Here is a 21405-nt window from a genome sequence, read left to right as displayed (position 1 = left end):
CATTAGTGGTAGGGGGAGATTTTAACTGCGTTTTAGCCAAAACTGATAGGAAGAGGGTGGGGGCAGATTTTAGGTTTGACAAGACATCAGTTTTAATGCAAAGTTTAGTTAAGGATTTTAAATTAACTGACTGTTTTAAGACTTTGCATTCAAGAGAGGTGGGCTACACCTGGGTCAGTGGTGATGGCACCAATGCCTCTCGCATTGATTACATTTTCGTACGCGATTGCCTGCCGACTGATGCTATATTAACACCCCTATTCTTTTCCGATCACGTTATGCTGTCTTGCACTATTTCCTTCACCACAAAATTGACGGTAGGGGGAGGGATCTGGAAACTGAATTGCTCCCTTTTGCAGGATGAGGAGATAGTTAGTGACTACAGGGAGCAATTCAGTCAATGGCAGACCCTCCAAGACTTTTTCAATTCACGTGCACAGTGGTGGGAGATGGTGAAACACCGGACGAGACTGTTTTTTAGAAAGAAAGGGATTGGAAAAAAGAACAAAGAAAAGAGACGCATGTTGGGACTGCAAAAAAGATTGCAAAGGTATTTCAAGTTTGTGAATGGAGGGTTTGATTTTAATGAAGAATTAAATGAGGTTAAAAAAGAAATGGCTGATTTGGAAAAACAAAGAAACAAAGGGTTGATTTTAAGAAGTAAGGAACAAGATCTGGAGGAAGGTGAAAAATGCACAAGGTACTTTTTTAAGAGGATTTTAACAAATAAAGGGGTAATCACTGAATTAAAGGGGGAGAAGGAAGCCAGAAATACAGAAGAGATATTAGAAGAAGTAGAAACATTTTATACAGATTTATACAACAAAAAAGAGATAACAGAGGAAGCCATAGAAAATATTTTGGGAAATTTAGAAAAGAAAATTGATAATGAGTGTGCTATTTTAACGCAAGATTTTACTCTTTTAGAGCTTACAAAATGTATGAAGGATTTTAAAACTGGTAAGTCGCCGGGAAGTGATGGCCTTCCCGTGGAATTTTATTCAAAATTTTGGGACATTTTAGCACCAGAACTTTTAATGGTTTTTAAGGACTTTGACAGACTGGACCGACTCCCTGACAGTTTTAGACTAGGAATTGTTTCACTTTTGCATAAAAAAGGAGATAGAACAGATTTAAAAACGTGGAGACCAATCAGCCTTTTAAATTTGGATTGCAAACTTTTTAGCAAGCTTTTAGCTAAACGCATGTCCCTGTTTTTAAAGGATGTGATCCACCCGGATCAAGCATGTGCTGTGCCCGGGAAGAGGATCACGGACAGTCTGATATTGATCCGAGACACCATCTGTTTTGCGAGAGACAGAAACATTGGCCTAATAGTGGTAAATTTAGATTTTGAAAAAGCTTTTGATCGGGTCTCGCACCAGTACCTATTGCAGGTACTGGAGAAAATGGGCTTCCCAGGGAGGTTTTTAGCATGGGTGGGATTGCTGTATAATGATATAACCAGCAAAATTCTTGTAAATGGGCATTTAACAAAAGCTGTTAACATTCACAGCGGCGTCCGTCAAGGGTGCCCGTTATCCCCGCTCTTGTATGTGGCATGCATTGAGCCACTGGCACAGCTTTTGAGAAGGGACCAACGGATCGCAGGATTTAAGCTACCAGGAGGTTTGATAGCAAAATGTGTTTTATACATGGACGATGTGACAATTTTAACGACTGACTTTTTATCTGTCCGAAGAGCTTTGGAACTTACAGATTCTTATGGACGGGCCTCTGGCTCCAAATTAAACAGAAACAAGTCAGAGGCCCAGCTCTTCGGACAGTGGGGCGACATAGACGTGGGAGGACTGGAAGTGACTCTAAGAAATGATAATATAAAAATTCTAGGCATAAAATTTGATAGGGAGGGGGGTGGACAAGGTAATTGGACCAATGCTTTAGGGAAAGTAAGACAGCGACTGGGTTTGTGGGGACTAAGGACTTTGACGATGGAGGGAAAGATTTTAGTTTTTAAAGCTGTGATTTTACCTCTGTTTTTATTGTTGTGCTCTGTTTTTACCCCCCCCAGGTCCTTCATTTTAGCAGTGGAACGTGCTGTCTTTTATTTTCTCTGGGGATCCAGGTGGGAGAGAATAAAGAGAGAAACAGTCAAGAAAAGAAAGGAAAACGGAGGCAAAGGACTGCCAGACCTTAGCCTTTTTTTAGGGAGTTATTTTACAGGATTACATTTTAAGTATGCCACGGCCCCATCCAGTGATAAGACCGCAGCAATAGTGAAGTTTTGGATGGGGTCGTATTTACGCTACCTAAAAATTTTAAGCGTAGATCTTAGAACTCCAGTGTCTTTTAACTTGCCAAAAGAATATGCATTTATTAAATTTTTTTTAAAGAAACATGACCTAGAACGAGAAAATGTGGACATTTTAAAAGACCATAAAAAGATTATCTCTGTTGTGCAGGACCGGGAGAAGGTGAGCCCAGTTCCAGGGCTAACTGAGAGCGAATCCAAAACAGTGTGGAGAAACGCAGCCCACCCCGCTCTTTGGAACCGGCAAAAAGACCTGATGTGGAAGGTGGCCCATGAGATCCTACCAACCAGGGCGGTTATGCACTCCCGCGGCATGGCCGCCAACGCAAAGTGCCCACGGCTCGGGTGTAATCAGGAAGAGACCGTGCGGCACGTCCTCTGGGAGTGCGGTGCTGCACGGGACCGGTGGACCGCGACCGGCCCCCTGGTTTTCCCATGCCTGCCAGCGGGTGGGGTCCAGATGGACTATAATCTTGCCGTCCTAGGGGTGGGCCGGAGGATAAAGGATTTAACATCAAAACAGTTCACAACACTCTGGTTCACCCTGAATGCTATAAAGCATGCAATCTGGACTGCCAGAAACCTGCTGGTGGGGAAACGGGTGATGGTGCCCCTCCAAGCCACTGTAAAGATGGTGGAGAACATGCTGCAGGGGCACCGCGCCCAATCATTCAGAGCGGGGGCCGGGGTTGCCACAGAGAGAGTCCCGGCCACCACCGACCCTGGTTGCCCGTAGATGTACCTTCACCACTTCCGGCTACGGGAGCAGCGGGCCAGAGGGTACGGATCTCCTCTGGGTCACTGAAGCTGGGTCTGATTGCCTGGGATCGAAGAGAGGGAGAGGCCCAAATTGAAAGATTACCTCCCCGATCAAGCACAATAGACAACCCTTTTTTTTTTTTTTTTTTTTTTTTTTTTTTTTTTTTTTTTTTTTTTTTTTTTTGGTGTGTTACATAGTTTTATTTTGGCTTTTAAAACACACTGAAAGCACTTTAAAGGAAAATAAAAATGTATGTAAAAGAACAATTAAACAATGTGTAACCTTATAACCCTTTTTTTTTTTTTTTTTTTTTTTTTTTTTTTTTTTTTTTCTCTTATGGTCATTTTAAGTACATTGTCTGTATCTTAACATAAGGCATGTCTTGGAGATCCAGGATTTTAGTTGTGTGTTAACCGTCATTGGAACGATTGTTTTTCAATTTTTTATTTTATTTAATTTTATTTTATCACTCATACCTGCATGTGAACATATATGTTGTATTTTATCTATTACTTGACGTACTGTTGTACCACTTTTGATTAAATATCAATAAAACCAGTCAAAAGAAAAAAATCTGTTCTTATCAGTTTAATATCTGATACGTCCCCCATCCGGGGACTACATATTAAATGGATTTTTAGATCACGGAGCTGGAGCCGGGGCTTGCTCCGTCCACTCCATGCATCGGCCTGGTATTGCAGTGTCTCCAGGAACGGTGTGCTTTCCCTTTTTGGGGATTGCCATTTATTGTGTCGAATAGCAGAACAAGGAATGAGAGCTGCCATTGCAGATGCTGTGGTTTATTGCAAACTTTTTTCCTGATGTGTCCTCCTGGGGTCTTGGACTCTTCCACTAACGATGCACCCACCTGAGGTCTTGAAGTCTTTCACAGACGAGGTGGTGCATCGAATCAGGTGTGTTTGTTTAAAGAGAGTCATCTAAAACTGGCGTTGGGAAGCACCGGCCCATGAGCTTGGCAGTTTCCAGGCCAGTAACGGAAGGCACCCGTCCTTCCTTTCCTGGAGCGGGGGCGGAGGGCTAACCGTTGGTGAGGATGGTAGAGATGCAAATCAGACCTCTGGCTGACCGCCTGGGCCTTCATACTTACCTGGCAGGGGAGACACCATGATCAAGAAGGTGGTTCACCCAGGGCGAGGCTTGTCCATTGCACTCCGGCCATGCTGACCCCTGCGAATTCCCCAAATGCGGGAATCTCGACTGCATAATTTATGGTAGTGGGGGACTGCGTTCGCGCTCTCCCCTGAAATTGTTGGTGAAACAAAGCAGAAGAGGTTTTTACAGTTTTTTATTTATTTCCATTTCAGAATGGGGAGTTCTGTCACATGCGAGATACGTGTTGTGCGCCTGTGAAACAAAGTCACTTACGCTCTTGAAAAATCAGACCCTGGTGGGTAGTTTAGTTCGAACATAGCGCAGACCTTACTTTGAAAGTAGATTGGACTGACTGCAGCCTAGCTGTATCTGTCTCCATGTTGTTTGTTTGTCCTTTTTTTCGATTCGTATTAATTTTGTTGTCGCTTACAGCGCCACCTAGTGGCCTGTCGCCGCGCCCTTTTTCACCTGGCCTCGGACTGAGCCCCTGCACAGGTGTGCCGATTTGGGTGAAGGGATCTCACTCCTTCCCGGAGTTATAGCCATTCGAGCCACCTCGGACACGCCACCTTAGCACGTTTTGAGGTCCCCTCGCCAAGGTGAATGGAAATTTCCTCTTTTTTTGGATGATTATTGACAGTCAGACTCCAGAGAAGCTTTCTGTGCTGATTTGGGTGGGACTGGGCCAAATACCTGGCGCTAGGTTGCAAAAGAAGGTTTTCGACAAAATCCAAAATACCCGAAAATTTCGTCAGAGCGACGAGCCAATCTGAGACCTGCGTCTCGTTCGGCTCGAGCCAAGGATTCCGATGACATAAGGCACGTGGCTCTGCGACCAACCGTTTGGGAGTTACGAGCGATGCCGTACTTTCCGTCGCTGCAGTTCCACCGTCAGGCCGATCGGGACAAGGCCCGGTGACGTTGCAGACAGGGGAGGGTACTACGATCCCGCAGTGTTTCGGGTGTTTTCATCTTTGTTTGATTGTCTTTTTACATTACATTTTCCCTATTTTTCAGCTTACGGCGCCACCTACTGGCCTGTCGCCACGCCCCTTTTCACCTGGCCTCGGACTGAGCCCCTGCACAGGTGTGCCGATTTGGGTGAAGGGATCTCACTCCTTCCCGGAGTTATAGCCATTCGAGCCACCTCGGACACGCCACCTTAGCACGTTTTGAGGTCCCCTCGCCAAGGTGAATGGAAATTTCCTCTTTTTTTGGATGATTATTGACAGTCAGACTCCAGAGAAGCTTTCTGTGCTGATTTGGGTGGGACTGGGCCAAATACCTGGCGCTAGGTTGCAAAAGAAGGTTTTCGACAAAATCCAAAATACCCGAAAATTTCGTCAGAGCGACGAGCCAATCTGAGACCTGCGTCTCGTTCGGCTCGAGCCAAGGATTCCGATGACATAAGGCACGTGGCTCTGCGACCAACCGTTTGGGAGTTACGAGCGATGCCGTACTTTCCGTCAGGCCGATCGGGACGAGGCCCGGTGACGTTGTAGACAGGGGAGGCTACCACCATCCCCCAGCGTTTTTAGGTCTCCCAAAACTTACCAAAGCCGAGATGGGCATCGCCGTGTCCGGCTTCCTCCCTGCTGCGTCTTAGCAGCATCGCTTCTCGGCCTTTTGGCTAAGATCAAGTGTAGTATCTGTTCTTATCAGTTTAATATCTGATACGTCCCCCATCCGGGGACTACATATTAAATGGATTTTTAGATCACGGAGCTGGAGCCGGGGCTTGCTCCGTCCACTCCATGCATCGGCCTGGTATTGCAGTGTCTCCAGGAACGGTGTGCTTTCCCTTTTTGGGGATTGCCATTTATTGTGTCGAATAGCAGAACAAGGAATGAGAGCTGCCATTGCAGATGCTGTGGTTTATTGCAAACTTTTTTCCTGATGTGTCCTCCTGGGGTCTTGGACTCTTCCACTAACGATGCACCCACCTGAGGTCTTGAAGTCTTTCACAGACGAGGTGGTGCATCGAATCAGGTGTGTTTGTTTAAAGAGAGTCATCTAAAACTGGCGTTGGGAAGCACCGGCCCATGAGCTTGGCAGTTTCCAGGCCAGTAACGGAAGGCACCCGTCCTTCCTTTCCTGGAGCGGGGGCGGAGGGCTAACCGTTGGTGAGGATGGTAGAGATGCAAATCAGACCTCTGGCTGACCGCCTGGGCCTTCATACTTACCTGGCAGGGGAGACACCATGATCAAGAAGGCGGTTCACCCAGGGCGAGGCTTGTCCATTGCACTCCGGCCATGCTGACCCCTGCGAATTCCCCAAATGCGGGAATCTCGACTGCATAATTTATGGTAGTGGGGGACTGCGTTCGCGCTCTCCCCTGAAATTGTTGGTGAAACAAAGCAGAAGAGGTTTTTACAGTTTTTTATTTATTTCCATTTCAGAATGGGGAGTTCTGTCACATGCGAGATACGTGTTGTGCGCCTGTGAAACAAAGTCACTTACGCTCTTGAAAAATCAGACCCTGGTGGGTAGTTTAGTTCGAACATAGCGCAGACCTTACTTTGAAAGTAGATTGGACTGACTGCAGCCTAGCTGTATCTGTCTCCATGTTGTTTGTTTGTCCTTTTTTTCGATTCGTATTAATTTTGTTGTCGCTTACAGCGCCACCTAGTGGCCTGTCGCCGCGCCCTTTTTCACCTGGCCTCGGACTGAGCCCCTGCACAGGTGTGCCGATTTGGGTGAAGGGATCTCACTCCTTCCCGGAGTTATAGCCATTCGAGCCACCTCGGACACGCCACCTTAGCACGTTTTGAGGTCCCCTCGCCAAGGTGAATGGAAATTTCCTCTTTTTTTGGATGATTATTGACAGTCAGACTCCAGAGAAGCTTTCTGTGCTGATTTGGGTGGGACTGGGCCAAATACCTGGCGCTAGGTTGCAAAAGAAGGTTTTCGACAAAATCCAAAATACCCGAAAATTTCGTCAGAGCGACGAGCCAATCTGAGACCTGCGTCTCGTTCGGCTCGAGCCAAGGATTCCGATGACATAAGGCACGTGGCTCTGCGACCAACCGTTTGGGAGTTACGAGCGATGCCGTACTTTCCGTCGCTGCAGTTCCACCGTCAGGCCGATCGGGACAAGGCCCGGTGACGTTGCAGACAGGGGAGGGTACTACGATCCCGCAGTGTTTCGGGTGTTTTCATCTTTGTTTGATTGTCTTTTTACATTACATTTTCCCTATTTTTCAGCTTACGGCGCCACCTACTGGCCTGTCGCCACGCCCCTTTTCACCTGGCCTCGGACTGAGCCCCTGCACAGGTGTGCCGATTTGGGTGAAGGGATCTCACTCCTTCCCGGAGTTATAGCCATTCGAGCCACCTCGGACACGCCACCTTAGCACGTTTTGAGGTCCCCTCGCCAAGGTGAATGGAAATTTCCTCTTTTTTTGGATGATTATTGACAGTCAGACTCCAGAGAAGCTTTCTGTGCTGATTTGGGTGGGACTGGGCCAAATACCTGGCGCTAGGTTGCAAAAGAAGGTTTTCGACAAAATCCAAAATACCCGAAAATTTCGTCAGAGCGACGAGCCAATCTGAGACCTGCGTCTCGTTCGGCTCGAGCCAAGGATTCCGATGACATAAGGCACGTGGCTCTGCGACCAACCGTTTGGGAGTTACGAGCGATGCCGTACTTTCCGTCAGGCCGATCGGGACGAGGCCCGGTGACGTTGTAGACAGGGGAGGCTACCACCATCCCCCAGCGTTTTTAGGTCTCCCAAAACTTACCAAAGCCGAGATGGGCATCGCCGTGTCCGGCTTCCTCCCTGCTGCGTCTTAGCAGCATCGCTTCTCGGCCTTTTGGCTAAGATCAAGTGTAGTATCTGTTCTTATCATCCAATTAGGAAAGCAAAACGTGAGTATGGAAATGGATAAAGAAAGTGAAGAGGAGAAAGAGTCAGATGAATTGACCCCCTCCTCTTTGGAAACTGTACCCGATCTAGACACCGAGCAAAACACTTCAAGCAGTATAGGCGGAATAACTCTAGATTGGTTACCTAATGCTCAGTTGCAGAAAAGACCTGCGGGGTCTCCTTTGTGTCAAACAGAGGAGAAAACGTTGAGGTCCACCAGCTCAAGTAATGAGGAGGGAGACAGGGTGTGGCCCTCAGCCTCCCCGAATGAGGTTTCGTTTCTGCAAATACAGCTAAGAACATCATCGCCAAAGGAGCCGCAAGAGATTTTCTCTGCGGATCCTAAGGCGGTGGACACCTCCGCTCCTGAACCCAATATTATCACTAGTAAAGAGGAGCGGGTGTCACAAGAGATTTTTTGATTTAAATGAACTTTGTAGTCTTTTAAATAAAATGTTTTAGTTCCTTTTTAAGCTCATGCCTTTTTTACCTAATTTATTCACCATGGCCCTCACAATTTCAACAATAAATGTAAGAAGTGTAAGGTCCATGGTCAGAGCACATACTATTTTATCCTTTTTAAAATCTCAAAAGTCAGATGTCTTTTTACTACAAGAGTGTGCCTTACCCTTTTTATCTAGTAACAGGAGGTGGGAGGAGTTATGGACGCCGGGACCCTCCATATGGAGCGGGTCTAATTTTAACAAAAATGATGGAGTGGCGATTTTAATAAATAACCCTCACATCCTGGTGAAGGGGAGCACGGTGGTAAGAGATGGGCGGGCTATTTTAGCGAATATGACTTTTTTAGATAGAGATTTTAAGGTTTTAAATGTGTACGGTTTTACAGGTAAAAACGATAGGTATGAGCTTTTAGAGGAACTGCAGTCCCACATGCTGGGGAGGGTACCATTAGTGGTAGGGGGAGATTTTAACTGCGTTTTAGCCAAAACTGATAGGAAGAGGGTGGGGGCAGATTTTAGGTTTGACAAGACATCAGTTTTAATGCAAAGTTTAGTTAAGGATTTTAAATTAACTGACTGTTTTAAGACTTTGCATTCAAGAGAGGTGGGCTACACCTGGGTCAGTGGTGATGGCACCAATGCCTCTCGCATTGATTACATTTTCGTACGCGATTGCCTGCCGACTGATGCTATATTAACACCCCTATTCTTTTCCGATCACGTTATGCTGTCTTGCACTATTTCCTTCACCACAAAATTGACGGTAGGGGGAGGGATCTGGAAACTGAATTGCTCCCTTTTGCAGGATGAGGAGATAGTTAGTGACTACAGGGAGCAATTCAGTCAATGGCAGACCCTCCAAGACTTTTTCAATTCACGTGCACAGTGGTGGGAGATGGTGAAACACCGGACGAGACTGTTTTTTAGAAAGAAAGGGATTGGAAAAAAGAACAAAGAAAAGAGACGCATGTTGGGACTGCAAAAAAGATTGCAAAGGTATTTCAAGTTTGTGAATGGAGGGTTTGATTTTAATGAAGAATTAAATGAGGTTAAAAAAGAAATGGCTGATTTGGAAAAACAAAGAAACAAAGGGTTGATTTTAAGAAGTAAGGAACAAGATCTGGAGGAAGGTGAAAAATGCACAAGGTACTTTTTTAAGAGGATTTTAACAAATAAAGGGGTAATCACTGAATTAAAGGGGGAGAAGGAAGCCAGAAATACAGAAGAGATATTAGAAGAAGTAGAAACATTTTATACAGATTTATACAACAAAAAAGAGATAACAGAGGAAGCCATAGAAAATATTTTGGGAAATTTAGAAAAGAAAATTGATAATGAGTGTGCTATTTTAACGCAAGATTTTACTCTTTTAGAGCTTACAAAATGTATGAAGGATTTTAAAACTGGTAAGTCGCCGGGAAGTGATGGCCTTCCCGTGGAATTTTATTCAAAATTTTGGGACATTTTAGCACCAGAACTTTTAATGGTTTTTAAGGACTTTGACAGACTGGACCGACTCCCTGACAGTTTTAGACTAGGAATTGTTTCACTTTTGCATAAAAAAGGAGATAGAACAGATTTAAAAACGTGGAGACCAATCAGCCTTTTAAATTTGGATTGCAAACTTTTTAGCAAGCTTTTAGCTAAACGCATGTCCCTGTTTTTAAAGGATGTGATCCACCCGGATCAAGCATGTGCTGTGCCCGGGAAGAGGATCACGGACAGTCTGATATTGATCCGAGACACCATCTGTTTTGCGAGAGACAGAAACATTGGCCTAATAGTGGTAAATTTAGATTTTGAAAAAGCTTTTGATCGGGTCTCGCACCAGTACCTATTGCAGGTACTGGAGAAAATGGGCTTCCCAGGGAGGTTTTTAGCATGGGTGGGATTGCTGTATAATGATATAACCAGCAAAATTCTTGTAAATGGGCATTTAACAAAAGCTGTTAACATTCACAGCGGCGTCCGTCAAGGGTGCCCGTTATCCCCGCTCTTGTATGTGGCATGCATTGAGCCACTGGCACAGCTTTTGAGAAGGGACCAACGGATCGCAGGATTTAAGCTACCAGGAGGTTTGATAGCAAAATGTGTTTTATACATGGACGATGTGACAATTTTAACGACTGACTTTTTATCTGTCCGAAGAGCTTTGGAACTTACAGATTCTTATGGACGGGCCTCTGGCTCCAAATTAAACAGAAACAAGTCAGAGGCCCAGCTCTTCGGACAGTGGGGCGACATAGACGTGGGAGGACTGGAAGTGACTCTAAGAAATGATAATATAAAAATTCTAGGCATAAAATTTGATAGGGAGGGGGGTGGACAAGGTAATTGGACCAATGCTTTAGGGAAAGTAAGACAGCGACTGGGTTTGTGGGGACTAAGGACTTTGACGATGGAGGGAAAGATTTTAGTTTTTAAAGCTGTGATTTTACCTCTGTTTTTATTGTTGTGCTCTGTTTTTACCCCCCCCAGGTCCTTCATTTTAGCAGTGGAACGTGCTGTCTTTTATTTTCTCTGGGGATCCAGGTGGGAGAGAATAAAGAGAGAAACAGTCAAGAAAAGAAAGGAAAACGGAGGCAAAGGACTGCCAGACCTTAGCCTTTTTTTAGGGAGTTATTTTACAGGATTACATTTTAAGTATGCCACGGCCCCATCCAGTGATAAGACCGCAGCAATAGTGAAGTTTTGGATGGGGTCGTATTTACGCTACCTAAAAATTTTAAGCGTAGATCTTAGAACTCCAGTGTCTTTTAACTTGCCAAAAGAATATGCATTTATTAAATTTTTTTTAAAGAAACATGACCTAGAACGAGAAAATGTGGACATTTTAAAAGACCATAAAAAGATTATCTCTGTTGTGCAGGACCGGGAGAAGGTGAGCCCAGTTCCAGGGCTAACTGAGAGCGAATCCAAAACAGTGTGGAGAAACGCAGCCCACCCCGCTCTTTGGAACCGGCAAAAAGACCTGATGTGGAAGGTGGCCCATGAGATCCTACCAACCAGGGCGGTTATGCACTCCCGCGGCATGGCCGCCAACGCAAAGTGCCCACGGCTCGGGTGTAATCAGGAAGAGACCGTGCGGCACGTCCTCTGGGAGTGCGGTGCTGCACGGGACCGGTGGACCGCGACCGGCCCCCTGGTTTTCCCATGCCTGCCAGCGGGTGGGGTCCAGATGGACTATAATCTTGCCGTCCTAGGGGTGGGCCGGAGGATAAAGGATTTAACATCAAAACAGTTCACAACACTCTGGTTCACCCTGAATGCTATAAAGCATGCAATCTGGACTGCCAGAAACCTGCTGGTGGGGAAACGGGTGATGGTGCCCCTCCAAGCCACTGTAAAGATGGTGGAGAACATGCTGCAGGGGCACCGCGCCCAATCATTCAGAGCGGGGGCCGGGGTTGCCACAGAGAGAGTCCCGGCCACCACCGACCCTGGTTGCCCGTAGATGTACCTTCACCACTTCCGGCTACGGGAGCAGCGGGCCAGAGGGTACGGATCTCCTCTGGGTCACTGAAGCTGGGTCTGATTGCCTGGGATCGAAGAGAGGGAGAGGCCCAAATTGAAAGATTACCTCCCCGATCAAGCACAATAGACAACCCTTTTTTTTTTTTTTTTTTTTTTTTTTTTTGGTGTGTTACATAGTTTTATTTTGGCTTTTAAAACACACTGAAAGCACTTTAAAGGAAAATAAAAATGTATGTAAAAGAACAATTAAACAATGTGTAACCTTATAACCCTTTTTTTTTTTTTTTTTTTTTTTTTTTTTTTTTTTTTTCTCTTATGGTCATTTTAAGTACATTGTCTGTATCTTAACATAAGGCATGTCTTGGAGATCCAGGATTTTAGTTGTGTGTTAACCGTCATTGGAACGATTGTTTTTCAATTTTTTATTTTATTTAATTTTATTTTATCACTCATACCTGCATGTGAACATATATGTTGTATTTTATCTATTACTTGACGTACTGTTGTACCACTTTTGATTAAATATCAATAAAACCAGTCAAAAGAAAAAAATCTGTTCTTATCAGTTTAATATCTGATACGTCCCCCATCCGGGGACTACATATTAAATGGATTTTTAGATCACGGAGCTGGAGCCGGGGCTTGCTCCGTCCACTCCATGCATCGGCCTGGTATTGCAGTGTCTCCAGGAACGGTGTGCTTTCCCTTTTTGGGGATTGCCATTTATTGTGTCGAATAGCAGAACAAGGAATGAGAGCTGCCATTGCAGATGCTGTGGTTTATTGCAAACTTTTTTCCTGATGTGTCCTCCTGGGGTCTTGGACTCTTCCACTAACGATGCACCCACCTGAGGTCTTGAAGTCTTTCACAGACGAGGTGGTGCATCGAATCAGGTGTGTTTGTTTAAAGAGAGTCATCTAAAACTGGCGTTGGGAAGCACCGGCCCATGAGCTTGGCAGTTTCCAGGCCAGTAACGGAAGGCACCCGTCCTTCCTTTCCTGGAGCGGGGGCGGAGGGCTAACCGTTGGTGAGGATGGTAGAGATGCAAATCAGACCTCTGGCTGACCGCCTGGGCCTTCATACTTACCTGGCAGGGGAGACACCATGATCAAGAAGGCGGTTCACCCAGGGCGAGGCTTGTCCATTGCACTCCGGCCATGCTGACCCCTGCGAATTCCCCAAATGCGGGAATCTCGACTGCATAATTTATGGTAGTGGGGGACTGCGTTCGCGCTCTCCCCTGAAATTGTTGGTGAAACAAAGCAGAAGAGGTTTTTACAGTTTTTTATTTATTTCCATTTCAGAATGGGGAGTTCTGTCACATGCGAGATACGTGTTGTGCGCCTGTGAAACAAAGTCACTTACGCTCTTGAAAAATCAGACCCTGGTGGGTAGTTTAGTTCGAACATAGCGCAGACCTTACTTTGAAAGTAGATTGGACTGACTGCAGCCTAGCTGTATCTGTCTCCATGTTGTTTGTTTGTCCTTTTTTTCGATTCGTATTAATTTTGTTGTCGCTTACAGCGCCACCTAGTGGCCTGTCGCCGCGCCCTTTTTCACCTGGCCTCGGACTGAGCCCCTGCACAGGTGTGCCGATTTGGGTGAAGGGATCTCACTCCTTCCCGGAGTTATAGCCATTCGAGCCACCTCGGACACGCCACCTTAGCACGTTTTGAGGTCCCCTCGCCAAGGTGAATGGAAATTTCCTCTTTTTTTGGATGATTATTGACAGTCAGACTCCAGAGAAGCTTTCTGTGCTGATTTGGGTGGGACTGGGCCAAATACCTGGCGCTAGGTTGCAAAAGAAGGTTTTCGACAAAATCCAAAATACCCGAAAATTTCGTCAGAGCGACGAGCCAATCTGAGACCTGCGTCTCGTTCGGCTCGAGCCAAGGATTCCGATGACATAAGGCACGTGGCTCTGCGACCAACCGTTTGGGAGTTACGAGCGATGCCGTACTTTCCGTCGCTGCAGTTCCACCGTCAGGCCGATCGGGACAAGGCCCGGTGACGTTGCAGACAGGGGAGGGTACTACGATCCCGCAGTGTTTCGGGTGTTTTCATCTTTGTTTGATTGTCTTTTTACATTACATTTTCCCTATTTTTCAGCTTACGGCGCCACCTACTGGCCTGTCGCCACGCCCCTTTTCACCTGGCCTCGGACTGAGCCCCTGCACAGGTGTGCCGATTTGGGTGAAGGGATCTCACTCCTTCCCGGAGTTATAGCCATTCGAGCCACCTCGGACACGCCACCTTAGCACGTTTTGAGGTCCCCTCGCCAAGGTGAATGGAAATTTCCTCTTTTTTTGGATGATTATTGACAGTCAGACTCCAGAGAAGCTTTCTGTGCTGATTTGGGTGGGACTGGGCCAAATACCTGGCGCTAGGTTGCAAAAGAAGGTTTTCGACAAAATCCAAAATACCCGAAAATTTCGTCAGAGCGACGAGCCAATCTGAGACCTGCGTCTCGTTCGGCTCGAGCCAAGGATTCCGATGACATAAGGCACGTGGCTCTGCGACCAACCGTTTGGGAGTTACGAGCCATGCCGTACTTTCCGTCAGGCCGATCGGGACGAGGCCCGGTGACGTTGTAGACAGGGGAGGCTACCACCATCCCCCAGCGTTTTTAGGTCTCCCAAAACTTACCAAAGCCGAGATGGGCATCGCCGTGTCCGGCTTCCTCCCTGCTGCGTCTTAGCAGCATCGCTTCTCGGCCTTTTGGCTAAGATCAAGTGTAGTATCTGTTCTTATCAGTTTAATATCTGATACGTCCCCCATCCGGGGACTACATATTAAATGGATTTTTAGATCACGGAGCTGGAGCCGGGGCTTGCTCCGTCCACTCCATGCATCGGCCTGGTATTGCAGTGTCTCCAGGAACGGTGTGCTTTCCCTTTTTGGGGATTGCCATTTATTGTGTCGAATAGCAGAACAAGGAATGAGAGCTGCCATTGCAGATGCTGTGGTTTATTGCAAACTTTTTTCCTGATGTGTCCTCCTGGGGTCTTGGACTCTTCCACTAACGATGCACCCACCTGAGGTCTTGAAGTCTTTCACAGACGAGGTGGTGCATCGAATCAGGTGTGTTTGTTTAAAGAGAGTCATCTAAAACTGGCGTTGGGAAGCACCGGCCCATGAGCTTGGCAGTTTCCAGGCCAGTAACGGAAGGCACCCGTCCTTCCTTTCCTGGAGCGGGGGCGGAGGGCTAACCGTTGGTGAGGATGGTAGAGATGCAAATCAGACCTCTGGCTGACCGCCTGGGCCTTCATACTTACCTGGCAGGGGAGACACCATGATCAAGAAGGCGGTTCACCCAGGGCGAGGCTTGTCCATTGCACTCCGGCCATGCTGACCCCTGCGAATTCCCCAAATGCGGGAATCTCGACTGCATAATTTATGGTAGTGGGGGACTGCGTTCGCGCTCTCCCCTGAAATTGTTGGTGAAACAAAGCAGAAGAGGTTTTTACAGTTTTTTATTTATTTCCATTTCAGAATGGGGAGTTCTGTCACATGCGAGATACGTGTTGTGCGCCTGTGAAACAAAGTCACTTACGCTCTTGAAAAATCAGACCCTGGTGGGTAGTTTAGTTCGAACATAGCGCAGACCTTACTTTGAAAGTAGATTGGACTGACTGCAGCCTAGCTGTATCTGTCTCCATGTTGTTTGTTTGTCCTTTTTTTCGATTCGTATTAATTTTGTTGTCGCTTACAGCGCCACCTAGTGGCCTGTCGCCGCGCCCTTTTTCACCTGGCCTCGGACTGAGCCCCTGCACAGGTGTGCCGATTTGGGTGAAGGGATCTCACTCCTTCCCGGAGTTATAGCCATTCGAGCCACCTCGGACACGCCACCTTAGCACGTTTTGAGGTCCCCTCGCCAAGGTGAATGGAAATTTCCTCTTTTTTTGGATGATTATTGACAGTCAGACTCCAGAGAAGCTTTCTGTGCTGATTTGGGTGGGACTGGGCCAAATACCTGGCGCTAGGTTGCAAAAGAAGGTTTTCGACAAAATCCAAAATACCCGAAAATTTCGTCAGAGCGACGAGCCAATCTGAGACCTGCGTCTCGTTCGGCTCGAGCCAAGGATTCCGATGACATAAGGCACGTGGCTCTGCGACCAACCGTTTGGGAGTTACGAGCGATGCCGTACTTTCCGTCGCTGCAGTTCCACCGTCAGGCCGATCGGGACAAGGCCCGGTGACGTTGCAGACAGGGGAGGGTACTACGATCCCGCAGTGTTTCGGGTGTTTTCATCTTTGTTTGATTGTCTTTTTACATTACATTTTCCCTATTTTTCAGCTTACGGCGCCACCTACTGGCCTGTCGCCACGCCCCTTTTCACCTGGCCTCGGACTGAGCCCCTGCACAGGTGTGCCGATTTGGGTGAAGGGATCTCACTCCTTCCCGGAGTTATAGCCATTCGAGCCACCTCGGACACGCCACCTTAGCACGTTTTGAGGTCCCCTCGCCAAGGTGAATGGAAATTTCCTCTTTTTTTTGGATGATTATTGACAGTCAGACTCCAGAGAAGCTTTCTGTGCTGATTTGGGTGGGACTGGGCCAAATACCTGGCGCTAGGTTGCAAAAGAAGGTTTTCGACAAAATCCAAAATACCCGAAAATTTCGTCAGAGCGACGAGCCAATCTGAGACCTGCGTCTCGTTCGGCTCGAGCCAAGGATTCCGATGACATAAGGCACGTGGCTCTGCGACCAACCGTTTGGGAGTTACGAGCCATGCCGTACTTTCCGTCGCTGCAGTTCCACCGTCAGGCCGATCGGGACAAGGCCCGGTGACGTTGCAGACAGGGGAGGGTACTACGATCCCGCAGTGTTTCGGGTGTTTTCATCTTTGTTTGATTGTCTTTTTACATTACATTTTCCCTATTTTTCAGCTTACGGCGCCACCTACTGGCCTGTCACCACGCCCCTTTTCACCTGGCCTCGGACTGAGCCCCTGCACAGGTGTGCCGATTTGGGTGAAGGGATCTCACTCCTTCCCGGAGTTATAGCCATTCGAGCCACCTCGGACACGCCACCTTAGCACGTTTTGAGGTCCCCTCGCCAAGGTGAATGGAAATTTCCTCTTTTTTTGGATGATTATTGACAGTCAGACTCCAGAGAAGCTTTCTGTGCTGATTTGGGTGGGACTGGGCCAAATACCTGGCGCTAGGTTGCAAAAGAAGGTTTTCGACAAAATCCAAAATACCCGAAAATTTCATCAGAGCGACGAGCCAATCTGAGACCTGCGTCTCATTCGGCTCGAGCCAAGGATTCCGATGACATAAGGCACGTGGCTCTGCGACCAACCGTTTGGGAGTTACGAGCGATGCCGTACTTTCCGTCAGGCCGATCGGGACGAGGCCCGGTGACGTTGTAGACAGGGGAGGCTACCACCATCCCCCAGCGTTTTTAGGTCTCCCAAAACTTACCAAAGCCGAGATGGGCATCGCCGTGTCCGGCTTCCTCCCTGCTGCGTCTTAGCAGCATCGCTTCTCGGCCTTTTGGCTAAGATCAAGTGTAGTATCTGTTCTTATCAGTTTAATATCTGATACGTCCCCCATCCGGGGACTACATATTAAATGGATTTTTAGATCACGGAGCTGGAGCCGGGGCTTGCTCCGTCCACTCCATGCATCGGCCTGGTATTGCAGTGTCTCCAGGAACGGTGTGCTTTCCCTTTTTGGGGATTGCCATTTATTGTGTCGAATAGCAGAACAAGGAATGAGAGCTGCCATTGCAGATGCTGTGGTTTATTGCAAACTTTTTTCCTGATGTGTCCTCCTGGGGTCTTGGACTCTTCCACTAACGATGCACCCACCTGAGGTCTTGAAGTCTTTCACAGACGAGGTGGTGCATCGAATCAGGTGTGTTTGTTTAAAGAGAGTCATCTAAAACTGGCGTTGGGAAGCACCGGCCCATGAGCTTGGCAGTTTCCAGGCCAGTAACGGAAGGCACCCGTCCTTCCTTTCCTGGAGCGGGGGCGGAGGGCTAACCGTTGGTGAGGATGGTAGAGATGCAAATCAGACCTCTGGCTGACCGCCTGGGCCTTCATACTTACCTGGCAGGGGAGACACCATGATCAAGAAGGCGGTTCACCCAGGGCGAGGCTTGTCCATTGCACTCCGGCCATGCTGACCCCTGCGAATTCCCCAAATGCGGGAATCTCGACTGCATAATTTATGGTAGTGGGGGACTGCGTTCGCGCTCTCCCCTGAAATTGTTGGTGAAACAAAGCAGAAGAGGTTTTTACAGTTTTTTATTTATTTCCATTTCAGAATGGGGAGTTCTGTCACATGCGAGATACGTGTTGTGCGCCTGTGAAACAAAGTCACTTACGCTCTTGAAAAATCAGACCCTGGTGGGTAGTTTAGTTCGAACATAGCGCAGACCTTACTTTGAAAGTAGATTGGACTGACTGCAGCCTAGCTGTATCTGTCTCCATGTTGTTTGTTTGTCCTTTTTTTCGATTCGTATTAATTTTGTTGTCGCTTACAGCGCCACCTAGTGGCCTGTCGCCGCGCCCTTTTTCACCTGGCCTCGGACTGAGCCCCTGCACAGGTGTGCCGATTTGGGTGAAGGGATCTCACTCCTTCCCGGAGTTATAGCCATTCGAGCCACCTCGGACACGCCACCTTAGCACGTTTTGAGGTCCCCTCGCCAAGGTGAATGGAAATTTCCTCTTTTTTTGGATGATTATTGACAGTCAGACTCCAGAGAAGCTTTCTGTGCTGATTTGGGTGGGACTGGGCCAAATACCTGGCGCTAGGTTGCAAAAGAAGGTTTTCGACAAAATCCAAAATACCCGAAAATTTCGTCAGAGCGACGAGCCAATCTGAGACCTGCGTCTCGTTCGGCTCGAGCCAAGGATTCCGATGACATAAGGCACGTGGCTCTGCGACCAACCGTTTGGGAGTTACGAGCGATGCCGTACTTTCCGTCGCTGCAGTTCCACCGTCAGGCCGATCGGGACAAGGCCCGGTGACGTTGCAGACAGGGGAGGGTACTACGATCCCGCAGTGTTTCGGGTGTTTTCATCTTTGTTTGATTGTCTTTTTACATTACATTTTCCCTATTTTTCAGCTTACGGCGCCACCTACTGGCCTGTCGCCGCGCCCCTTTTCACCTGGCCTCGGACTGAGCCCCTGCACAGGTGTGCCGATTTGGGTGAAGGGATCTCACTCCTTCCCGGAGTTATAGCCATTCGAGCCACCTCGGACACGCCACCTTAGCACGTTTTGAGGTCCCCTCGCCAAGGTGAATGGAAATTTCCTCTTTTTTTGGATGATTATTGACAGTCAGACTCCAGAGAAGCTTTCTGTGCTGATTTGGGTGGGACTGGGCCAAATACCTGGCGCTAGGTTGCAAAAGAAGGTTTTCGACAAAATCCAAAATACCCGAAAATTTCATCAGAGCGACGAGCCAATCTGAGACCTGCGTCTCGTTCGGCTCGAGCCAAGGATTCCGATGACATAAGGCACGTGGCTCTGCGACCAACCGTTTGGGAGTTACGAGCGATGCCGTACTTTCCGTCAGGCCGATCGGGACGAGGCCCGGTGACGTTGTAGACAGGGGAGGCTACCACCATCCCCCAGCGTTTTTAGGTCTCCCAAAACTTACCAAAGCCGAGATGGGCATCGCCGTGTCCGGCTTCCTCCCTGCTGCGTCTTAGCAGCATCGCTTCTCGGCCTTTTGGCTAAGATCAAGTATCTTGTCGGACGGTTGAGACTGCGATCGCCTCTTGGAGGTTTCCTGACTCGAGATCGTTTCATATCTTGAGTCACACAACTTCGAGAGGTATATTGAACTCTGCTGCTTCGGGCTCCAACAAGTTTTAAGGTGAGGTCTTTTAATTATTTATTTTGTTATTTATTGTTGTATTTATTGTTGTTTTAAGTTTTTAGGCTGTTGGTGCCTCCATCATGTCGGCTGCCCGTGCCGGCGTGCGGAGGCACCACAGCGTGCGTTTTTTATTTAGGCAGGTTGAGGGGAAGCTCCTGGGAATGTCCCGTATGGACTTTTCCAGGAAGCTGATCCAAAAGACCTTAGCTTTTAAATGTGACGACCTGAATTGTTTGATGACTCTGCCCTTGAACAAAGGATTTGATGTTAGTTTTAAAACCGCTTCCTTACTTAGTGACTTTTGGCAAAGGTTTGAATCAGTTAAAGCCCAGTTTTCCATGTTCACTGTTGAGAAACTTTCTGATAACACACTTAAAACTGTGATTGTCAGGATGTTCAATGAAACCGTGACTGGAGATGATATTTGTGTTTGGTTGGGTAGATTTTGCACTGTTCGAGGCCAGCCTGTCAAAGTGTTAGATGAAGATGGCATTTGGACATGCTCCTGGCGAATTCCCATTAAACAATGGGAAGACGCTGGGGGCTACCAGGGCCTGAAGCATCTGCCTTCCATGATTGTGCTCGGAGAGAACAGAGGCTACATACATTATCAAGGAATGCCCAAACTCTGCAGAAAGTGTGGAAGGTTTGGTCATCTATCTGAAGCATGCCAAGAGTTAATCTGTGGGAAGTGTAGAGAAATTGGTCACAGTTTTGATGACTGTACCAATGGCAGACGGTGCAATCTTTGTGGAGAAACAAACCATCTCTACAGAGACTGCCCTAAAAGTTTTGCCAACAAGCTAAAAATGGCCGCCCCACATGGGCAACAAACGAAGGAACAAAGGAGAGAGGAGGCGGTCCCTGAGGTTTTGGCGGGAATTTCAAATTCCCAGCCGGCCTCAGGGATTGGGCAGGAAGGAGGAAGTGGGGCGGCCACAGGGGCGGAGGCAACGGAACAGGAAGTGGTAATGGAAGGGGAGGAAAGTGAGGAAGAATCACTGGTAACAGTTTCGGATGGGGTGGAAGAATCCACCGGGAGTGAGACAGAGTGTTCACTCCCTAATGCTCAGGTGCAAAAAAGACCTGCGGGGTCTCCTCTGATTGTAACGGAGGAGAAAAAATCTAGGGCAGCATATAAGCTCGATAGTTCCGATTCGGTAGATCTGGAGCGCATGTGGCCCCTAGAGTCCCCAAATGAGGTTTCCTTTTTGCACATTAAGCTAACAGCATCATCGCCAAAGGAGCCACAAGAGGTTCCCTCTGTGGCCTCTGAAGCGACAGGCATTTGCCCTCCTGACCTCAGCTCATCTGGGGAAAAGGAAAGACAAATGCTACAAGATGTAACATGATTTTAATCATATTTTTGTAGTCTTTTTCTTGTCTTCTGTTTTAAATGCCTCATACCTTTTTAACCCTACTGCTCATGGCCCTCACCATCTCTACTATCAATGTCAGAAGTGTGAGGTCCACCATTAGAGCACAGAGTATTTTGTCCTTTTTAAAATCTTTTAAGTCAGATTTGTTTTTATTACAAGAGTGTTCTCTGCCCTTTTTAACTAGGTACACAAAAATGGAAGAGCTATGGTCCGCAGGAGCCTCCATATGGAGCGGATCA

The 21405-nt window shown here is 47.5% G+C and overlaps 2 protein-coding genes, 10 non-coding genes and 1 pseudogene across 15 annotated transcripts in view; all 13 read left to right on the top strand.

The window, feature by feature from the left end:
- LOC128011137 (uncharacterized) overlaps positions 1 to 21405 on the top strand; it is a 50491-nt gene that overhangs the window by 25621 nt on the left and 3465 nt on the right. The window lies entirely within an intron of this gene.
- Positions 3561 to 3758, top strand: LOC128012666 (U2 spliceosomal RNA). Its single transcript, XR_008183167.1, has one exon. It is a non-coding gene; the product is annotated as a U2 spliceosomal RNA (small nuclear RNA).
- On the top strand, positions 4133 to 4296 carry LOC128012266 (U1 spliceosomal RNA). The gene has a single exon (XR_008182790.1). It is a non-coding gene; the product is annotated as a U1 spliceosomal RNA (small nuclear RNA).
- On the top strand, positions 5756 to 5946 carry LOC128012608 (U2 spliceosomal RNA). Its single transcript, XR_008183131.1, has one exon. It is a non-coding gene; the product is annotated as a U2 spliceosomal RNA (small nuclear RNA).
- LOC128012391 (U1 spliceosomal RNA) lies at positions 6321 to 6484 on the top strand. The gene has a single exon (XR_008182914.1). It is a non-coding gene; the product is annotated as a U1 spliceosomal RNA (small nuclear RNA).
- Positions 7944 to 8075, top strand: LOC128012693 (uncharacterized; annotated as a pseudogene).
- Positions 12458 to 12655, top strand: LOC128012664 (U2 spliceosomal RNA). Its single transcript, XR_008183165.1, has one exon. It is a non-coding gene; the product is annotated as a U2 spliceosomal RNA (small nuclear RNA).
- LOC128012390 (U1 spliceosomal RNA) lies at positions 13030 to 13193 on the top strand. Its single transcript, XR_008182913.1, has one exon. It is a non-coding gene; the product is annotated as a U1 spliceosomal RNA (small nuclear RNA).
- LOC128012607 (U2 spliceosomal RNA) lies at positions 14653 to 14843 on the top strand. Its single transcript, XR_008183130.1, has one exon. It is a non-coding gene; the product is annotated as a U2 spliceosomal RNA (small nuclear RNA).
- LOC128012388 (U1 spliceosomal RNA) lies at positions 15218 to 15381 on the top strand. The gene has a single exon (XR_008182911.1). It is a non-coding gene; the product is annotated as a U1 spliceosomal RNA (small nuclear RNA).
- On the top strand, positions 17434 to 17624 carry LOC128012606 (U2 spliceosomal RNA). Its single transcript, XR_008183129.1, has one exon. It is a non-coding gene; the product is annotated as a U2 spliceosomal RNA (small nuclear RNA).
- Positions 17999 to 18162, top strand: LOC128012387 (U1 spliceosomal RNA). The gene has a single exon (XR_008182910.1). It is a non-coding gene; the product is annotated as a U1 spliceosomal RNA (small nuclear RNA).
- LOC128011136 (uncharacterized) overlaps positions 19589 to 21405 on the top strand; it is a 99918-nt gene continuing 98101 nt past the window's right edge. For 3 of the 4 annotated variants that reach the window (XR_008182478.1, XR_008182477.1, XR_008182476.1), the window contains exon 1: positions 20068 to 21350. The gene's annotated coding sequence lies outside the window, so the exon portion shown is untranslated. Of the gene's footprint in view, positions 19785 to 20067; positions 21351 to 21405 lie in introns of those variants that run through there. The other variant, XM_052593259.1, reaches the window with a different exon arrangement.

This window comes from Carassius gibelio, chromosome B23 (genome assembly GCF_023724105.1).
Source record: "Carassius gibelio isolate Cgi1373 ecotype wild population from Czech Republic chromosome B23, carGib1.2-hapl.c, whole genome shotgun sequence".
Classification (NCBI taxonomy): domain Eukaryota; kingdom Metazoa; phylum Chordata; class Actinopteri; order Cypriniformes; family Cyprinidae; genus Carassius; species Carassius gibelio.
Note: the sequence above shows the minus strand (reverse complement) of the source record. Positions and strands in the feature narration are given on the sequence as shown.